Below are 8,239 nucleotides of genomic sequence, written 5' to 3'. Positions count from 1 at the left end.
AATCTGTTTTTGTATTTTTTAGTAGAGACGGGGTTTTGTGGTGTTAGCCAGGCTGGTCTCGAACTCCTGAGCTCAGGTGATCCACCTGCCTTGGCCTCTCAAAGTGCTGGGATTACAGGCGTGAGCCACCATACCCAGCCCTAAACCACGTTTTCTTTATAAATTACCCAGTCTTGGGTATTTCTTCATAGCAGTATGAAAATGGACCAATACAACCACCAGCTGGGCAGGTTATACACAATAAAAGTTAATTTAGCTCATGGTTCTGGGGGCTGAGAAATCCAAAATCAAGGGGCTGCATCTGGTGAGGGCCTTCTTCCTTCATCACAACATAGCAGAAGGCATCACATAGCAAGAGAGAGAACATGAGAGGGAGGGTAGAAAAGGGCCAAACTCATGCTTGTATCAGCAATCCCCTCCTGAGATACCAAACCACACTCCCATAATGCCATTAATCCATTCATGAGGACAGATCCCTGTTAAAAGAAAAACTTTAGGCAAATTAAATTTAACAGAGTTTAATTGAGCAAAGAGCAATTTGAGAACTGAGCAGCCCCCAGAACCAGAATAGTTTCAGAGCAACTCTGGGGCTGCCACAGGGTCAGATGATATTTATGGGCAGGGAAAGAAAAGTGACAGAAAATGGAGTGAGGTACAGAAAAAACTGGATTGGTTAGAACTAAATATTTGCTTTATTTTAACACAGTTTGAACAGTTGGCTGCCTGTGATTGACCAAAACTCTGTGATTGGTACAAGAGTTGGCTACAGTCTGTTTGCATATCCAGTTAGGTTACAGTTTGCTGTGTACAGAGAAACCTTTAGGCCTAACTTAAAATATGTATGGGCCGGGCGTGGTAGCTCACGCCTGTAATCCCAGCTACTCGGGAGACTGAGGCAGGAGAATCAGTTGAACCCGGCAAGCGGAGGTTGCGGTGAGCCAATATCATGCCATTGTACTCCAGCCTGGGCAACAAGAGCAAAACTCCGTCTCAAAAAAAAAAAAAATATATATATATATATATATATGTGTGTGTATATATATGTATATACATATGTACATATGTATATACATATATATATATATATATATATGGAGGCAGCTTTAGCCTAAACTTAATTTAACAGTCCTCATGACGTAATCACCTCTTGAAGTTCTCACCTCTCAACACTGTTGCGCTGGGGATTAAGTTTACAATATATAAACTTTGGGGAATGCATTCAAACCATAGCACTCCCTGGACAGCTCTTCCCACAGATGTCCACATGGCTCACTCCTTCATCTCCCTCAAGTCTTCACTCAAATGTCTCCGTATTATTTAGCCAAAAGAGCAGGATTTTTGGTCTTCTGTGTTCATTGCTATAATCTCAGCACCTGAGCAGTGCCTGGTATTTAACAGGAGCATATTAAATACCTGTTGAATGAATGAGTAAATGAAGCACTGTTCTAGCAGGGGATATGGTGGCAAGCAGAAAAAAATCCCTGCCCTCATTAAGGAAGACAGATAATAAATAAATACACGGCCAGACATGGTGGCTCACACCTGTAATCCCAGCACTTTGGGAGACCGAGGTGGGCGGATCACGAGGTCAGGAGTTCAAAACCAGTCTGGCCAGCATGGTGAAACTCCATCTCTACTAAAAATACAAAAAAAAAAAAAAATTAGCCGGGCATGGTGGCATGTGCCTGTAGTCCCCGCTACTTGGGAGGCTGAGGCAGGAGAATCACTTGAACCCGGGAGGCAGAGGTTGCAGTGAGCCGAGATCGTGCCGCTGCACTCCAGCCTGGGCGACAGAGCGAGACTCCATCTCAAAAAAAATAAATAAATAAATAAATAAGTACGCAAATATGCTAGGTAGTGGTACAAGTGATGGAAAAAACAGGGGAAGAGGGATTGAGAATGGGAGAGATGACTATTTCTAAAGGGGCAGAGGAAACCTCACTGCAAGAGGTCCTGAAGGAAGGGAAGGAAGCGCAGTACACACTCTGAGGGATGAGTTCCCAACCTCCCAAGCAAAAGGAAGAGCAAGTGTAAAGACCTAGAAGCTGAGTCTACTTTACACATCCACTGAAAAGCTGGGGGGCAGGGTTGGGGACAGTGCAGTGATGTAGGAAAAGCTAGTGACTGGAGGGAAGGCAGAGTGTGTGGACGCAGATGCACACAAGCTGGTGCTTGCTTGCAGAGGTGAGAACACAGGGATGGTCTCTTCTCACCACTCTCTCATCTTGGTGAAATTGCCCGGGAACCTGCTTCCCGAGAATGGTGGGATTGAAGAGATGCTGGAGGTTGGAAGAGAGAGGAGTAATATCTAAGTCATCTGGGAGGGTTTGAGAGTGAATGAACTATGGAAATGTGGTAAGATTGCTACTATTAAGTGTCCATTTGAGGTTAGTGGCCATTAATTAATTAATTAATTATTTTAATTTTTTGAGATGGAGTCTTGCTCAGTCACCCAGGCTGGAGTGCATTGTCACAATCTTGGCTCACTGTCATGATCTCAGCTCACTGCAACCTCTGCCTCCCAGGTTCAAGTGATTCTCCTGCCTCAGCCTCCCTAGTAAGTGGGATTACCGGCATGCACCAGCATGCCCGGCTAATTTTTGTATTTTCAGTAGAGACAGGGTTTCACCATGTTGGCCAGGCTGGTCTCAAACTCCTGACCTCAGGTGATCCACCTGCCTCAGCCTCCCAAAGTGCTGGGATTACAGGCATGAGCCACTACACCCAGCCTAGTGGCCATGAATTTAAAATAAGACCAGTCAGCATGGCTGTGGGTTTTTCTCCAGCCTCGGTTAACCTGAGGGGACAGAGCTGAGTTTAACTAGGGCTGGGGTTTTGCAGGTGTATGTCAGGGAAGGAAAGGGGATCAGACAGCAGAAGCTATAGGCAATAGAGTGACTGTTGGGGGTCTGTGATAGGAGGAAGGCGAGAACATATAGTAATGTGAAATGTTGGAAAGATGATAGGATCCACCGAGTGAAGGTCCTAGTGTGGTCCATGAGTTACTGGAGTTGGGAGCCTTTCCCAAAAGCTGGGAAGCAGTCTGGGAATGAGATACTTGAAATTGAAATCACGATGCTGGAGCAGTTTTGAGCAATGCCAAGATGTAGGGGTGTGACCAGAGATAGCGGATGGCTGAGGTAGAGAGGAGGACAAGATCCTTCCAGAAAAGGAGATATTAAGGAACTGAAGGCAAATTAATTATGCTATATAATCAGTTTATCAGGAAAAAATCAGCTGCTAATCACTTATAATAAGACGAGTCCTTAAAATTGGCTGCAAATTTTATATAGGCAAAATGTAAATCCAAAAACCTGTTTTAAGAGATGATTCTACTCAATAGAAAAATAAATGTAATGATTTATAGTTCAGCTCCCTCAGGGAATTTAAGTGACTCAGTTTTCCTGGAATGAGCCTGCCAAGGATCATTGGTGTGTTATTTTTCATATTAAAAGGAATGCTGGCCAGGCATGGTGGCTGATGCCTGTAATTCCAGCACTTTGGGAGGCCGAGGTGGGGGTCAGGAGTTCGAGACCAGCCTGGGCAACATGGTGAAACCCCATCTCTACAAAAAATACAAAAAATTAGCCAGGTGTGGTGGTATGTGCCTGTAGTCCTAGTTACTCAGGAGGCTAAGGTGGGAGGATGGATTGAGCCTGGAAGGTCAAGTCTGCAGTGAGCTGTGAGGATGCCACTGTACTCCAGCCTGGGCCAAAGAGCAAGACTCTGTCTCAGAAAAAAATGTTGTTGTTGTTGTTGAAATCCTTTATTCTCTCATCACACCCTTTGCTCCAAAGAACTTATAGCTCTCTGTAATTATAAATGTCTTTAGTCAAATTATTGAATATCCAGTGAGGAAACCCCACTGCTCTTCTAAGTAATATGTGGGTGGGAGCTGTATCTAGTTTGTGTTCCCATCTCCAAGCCCAAAGTTTGCACAGACCTGTCATGGCAGACCCTGAAATATTTGCTGAAAGAATAAATCTCTAATACAACTGTTGCGGTCAAATACAAATTGGTATTTTTTCTTAATTACAGCTAGTAATTGTTCTCATTATTGCCCCCAAGTCTGAAATTCAGATCTAATTTTAAATTGTAGGAATTCATAAAAAGTTGTCAGCCCTTTTCCTGAGAGTTTTGTAACAGTCTATACATTACAAAGTTCCATGTGAAAATTCTATGGTAAACATGATGGCAGTAGAACTTTATATTTCCAGCTTCTTAAATTTGTGGGGTGATTTGGTTTGGCTCTCTGTCCCCACCCAAATCTCATGTTGAACTGTAATCCCCATGTGTCAGGGGAGTGACCTGGTGGGAGGTGATTGGATCATGGGGGCAGATTTCCCCCGTGCTGTTCTTGTGATAGTGAGTGAGTTCTCATGAGATATGATAGTTTAAAAGTATAGCACTTCCCCCACCTTGCTCTCTCTCCTGCTCCACAATAATAAGACGTGCTTGGTTTCCCCTTCAACTTCCACCATAATTGTAAGTTTCCTGAGGCCTCCTAGCCTTGCTTCCTGTTTAGCCTGCAGAACTGAGTCAGTTAAACCTGTTTTCTTCATAAATTATCCAGTCTCAGGTAGTTCTTTATAGCAGTGTGAGAATGGACTAATACAGAAAATTGGTACCAGGAAAGTGGGGAATTACTATATAGATACCTGAAAATGTGGAGGCAACTTTGGAACTGGGTAATGGGCAGAGGTTGGAACAATTTGGCACACAGAAGACAGGAAGATGTGGGAAAGTTTGGAACTTCACGGAGACTTGTTGAATGATTTTGACCAAAATGATAATAGTGATATGGGTAGTGAAGTCCAGGCTGGGTTGAGCTCAGATAGAAATGAGAAAGTTATTGGGAACTACAGTAAAGGTCTCTCTTGCTATTCTTTAGCTAAAAGACTGATAGCATTGTGCCCTTGCTGTAGAGATCTATGGAACTTTGAACTTGAGAGAGATGATTTAAGGTATCTGGCAGAAGAAATTTCTAAGCAGCAAAGCACTCAAGATGTGGTCTGGCTGCTCCTCACAGCATACAGTCATATGTGTTCACAAAGAGATGGTCTGAAATTGGAACTTATGTTTAAAAGGGAAACAGAGCATAAAAGTTTGGAAAATTTGCAGCCTGACCATGTGGTTGAAAAAAAAAAAAGAGCCATTTTCTGGGGACAAATTCAAGCTGGCTGCAGAAATTTGCATAAGTAAAGACAAACCAAGTGTTAACAGCCAAGACAATGGGGAAAATGTCTCCAGGGCATGTAAGAGACCTTTGCAGCAGCCCCTCCCATTCCAGGCCTGGAGGCCTACGAGGGAAAAAAGGTTTTGTGGGCCATGCCCAGGGCCCTGCTGCCCTGTGCCGCTTTGGGACATGATGCCCTGCAACCCAGCCCCTCCAGCTCCAGCCATGGCAAAAAGGAGCCAAGATACAGCTTGGGCTGTTGCTTCAGAGGGTGCAAGGCCCAGGCTTTGGCAGCTTCCACGTGGTGTTGGGCCTGCAGGTGCATAGAAGACAAGAGCTGAGCTTTGCGAGCCTCTGCCTAGATTTCAGATAATGTACGGAAATGCCTGGATGTCCAGGCAGAAGTGTGCTGCCAAGGCGGAGTCCTCATGGAGAGCCTCTACTAGGGCAGTACAGAGGGGAAATGTGGGATTGGAGCCCTCAAATGGAGTCCCTACTGGGGCATTGCGTAGTAGAGCTGTGAGAAGAGGGTTGTCATCTTCCAGACCCCAGAATGGTAGATTCACCAACTGCTTGCACTGTGCACCTGGAAAAGCTGCAGGCACTCAATGCCAGCCTGTGAATGCAGCTAAAGGGGGCTGTACACTGCAGAGCCACAGGGGCATTGGAGTTGCAGAGCCACAGGAGCTGCTAAAGGACTTGGAAGCCCACCCCTTGCATCAATGTAACCTGGATGTGAGACATGGAGTCAAAGGAGATTATTTTGGAGCTTTAAGATTTAATGACTGCCCTGCTGGGTTTTGAACTTGCATGGGGGCCTGTAGCACCTTTGTTTTGGCCCATTTCTCCCATTTGGAATGAGAGCATTTACACAATTTCTCTATCCCCATTGTATCTTGGAAGTAACTAACTTTTTTTTTGCTTTACAGGCTTATAGGCAGAAAGGACCTGCCTTGTCTCAGATGAGACTTTGGACTTGAGCTTTTGAGTTAATGCTGGAACAAGTTAAAACTTTGGGGGACTATGGAGAAGGGATAATTGTATTTTGCAATGTGAGAAGGACATGAGATTTGGGAGGGGCCAGGGGCAGAATGATATTGTTTGGCTCTGTGTCCCCACCCAAATCTCATGTTGAATTGTAATCCCCACATGTCAGGGGAGAGACCAGGTAGGAGGTGATTGAATCATGGGGGCAGATTTCCCCCATGCTGTTCTCATAATAGTGAGTGAGTTCACACGAGGTGTGATGGTTTAAAAGTGTAGCACCTATAGGCTCTCTCTCTCCTGCTCTACCATGGTAAGATGTGGCTTGCTTTCCCTTCACCTTTTACCATGATTATAAGTTTCCTGAGACCTCCTAGCCATGCTTCCTGTTAAGCCTGCAGAACTGTGAGTCAATTAAACCACTTTTCTTCATAAATTACCCAATCTCAAGAAGTTCTTTACAGCAGTGTGAGAACAGACTAATACATGGGCCATTCTATACTCTTTGCTTAATGGAATTATTGTCTTGTGCTATATTGTCAGTGTATTCGTAGTATTGGTGAAGTCAGTAAGTATTTGTAGTATTTAGACACAGACCTTTGAGGATGATTTATTCTCTCACTCACTTTCCTGCCACATGGAATTTAAATACTTCAATGTCCTTATTCCCCAAAACATCACAGAGAATATTAATGCTACTGGATTCCTGTTATAGACTGACAGCATTCTCTTCACTTATCTGATCTCTATTAATTCGATCATTTTATATATGTTGTTCAAATGTTGCTCCTAAATTCACCTAACAAAAGCAGAGTAAACAGACAACCCACAGAGTGGGAGAAAATATTTGCAAACTATGCCTCTGACAAAGGACTAATATCCAGAATCTACAAGGAACTCAAAGAAATCAGCAAACAATAATAATAATAATAATCCCATCAAAAAGTGGGTTAAGGACATAAATATAAACAGACAATTCTCAAAAGAAGATACACAAATGACCAACAAACATGAAAAAAATGCTCAACATCACGAATTATCAGGGAGATGCAAATTAAAACCACAGTGAGATACCATCTTACTCCTGCAAGAATGGCCATAATTTAAAAATCAAAAATAATAGATGTTGGTATGGATGTGGTGAAAGGGAACACTTTTACACTGCTATTGGGAATGTAAACTAATACAACTACTATGAAAAAGAGTATGGAGATTCCTTAAAGAACTAAAAGTAGAACTACCTTTGATCCAGCAACCCCACTGTTGGGTATCTTCCCAGAGGAAAAGAAGTCATTATATGAACAAGACACTTGCACATACATGTTTATAGCAGCACAATTTGCAATTGCAAAAATATGGAACCAGCCTAAATATCCATCAAGCAGCAAGTGGATAAAGATAATGTGAGCTGGGCATGGTGGCTCACCCCTGTAATCCCAGCACTTTGGGAAGCTGAGGTGAGTGGATTACCTGAGGTCAGGAGTTTGAGATCAGCCTGCCCAACATGGAGAAACCACGTGTCTACTAAAAATACTAAAATTAGCTGGGCATGATGGCAGGCACCTGTAATCCCAGCTACTTGGGAGGCTGAGGTGGAAGAATCGCTTAAACCCAGAGGCAGAGGTTGCCCAGTGAGCCGAGATCGCACCACTGCACTCCAGCCTGGGTGACAGAGCAAGACTCTGTCTCAAAAAAAAAAAGTGATATGTGTGTGTGTGTGTGTGTGTGTGTGTGTGTATACCATGGTATACTACTCAGCCATAAAAAGGAACAAAATAACACCATTCACAGCAACCTGGATGGAGTTGGAGACCATTCTTCTGAGTGAAATAACTTAGGAATGGAAAACCAATTGTTGTATACTCTCACTTATAAGTGGGAGCTAAGCTATGAGGATGCAAAGACGTAAGAACGATACAATGGACTTTGGGGACTTGTCGGGGAAAGGTGGAGGTGTGGGTAAGGGATAAAAGACTACACATTGGGTACAGTGTACACTGCTCAGGTGATGGGTGCCCCAGAATCTCAGAAGTCACCACTAAAGAACTTATCCATGTAATGAAAACCACCTGTTCCCCA

This window comes from Pan troglodytes, chromosome 3 (assembly GCF_028858775.2).
Source record: "Pan troglodytes isolate AG18354 chromosome 3, NHGRI_mPanTro3-v2.0_pri, whole genome shotgun sequence".
Taxonomy (NCBI): Eukaryota; Metazoa; Chordata; class Mammalia; order Primates; family Hominidae; genus Pan; species Pan troglodytes.
Note: the sequence above shows the minus strand (reverse complement) of the source record.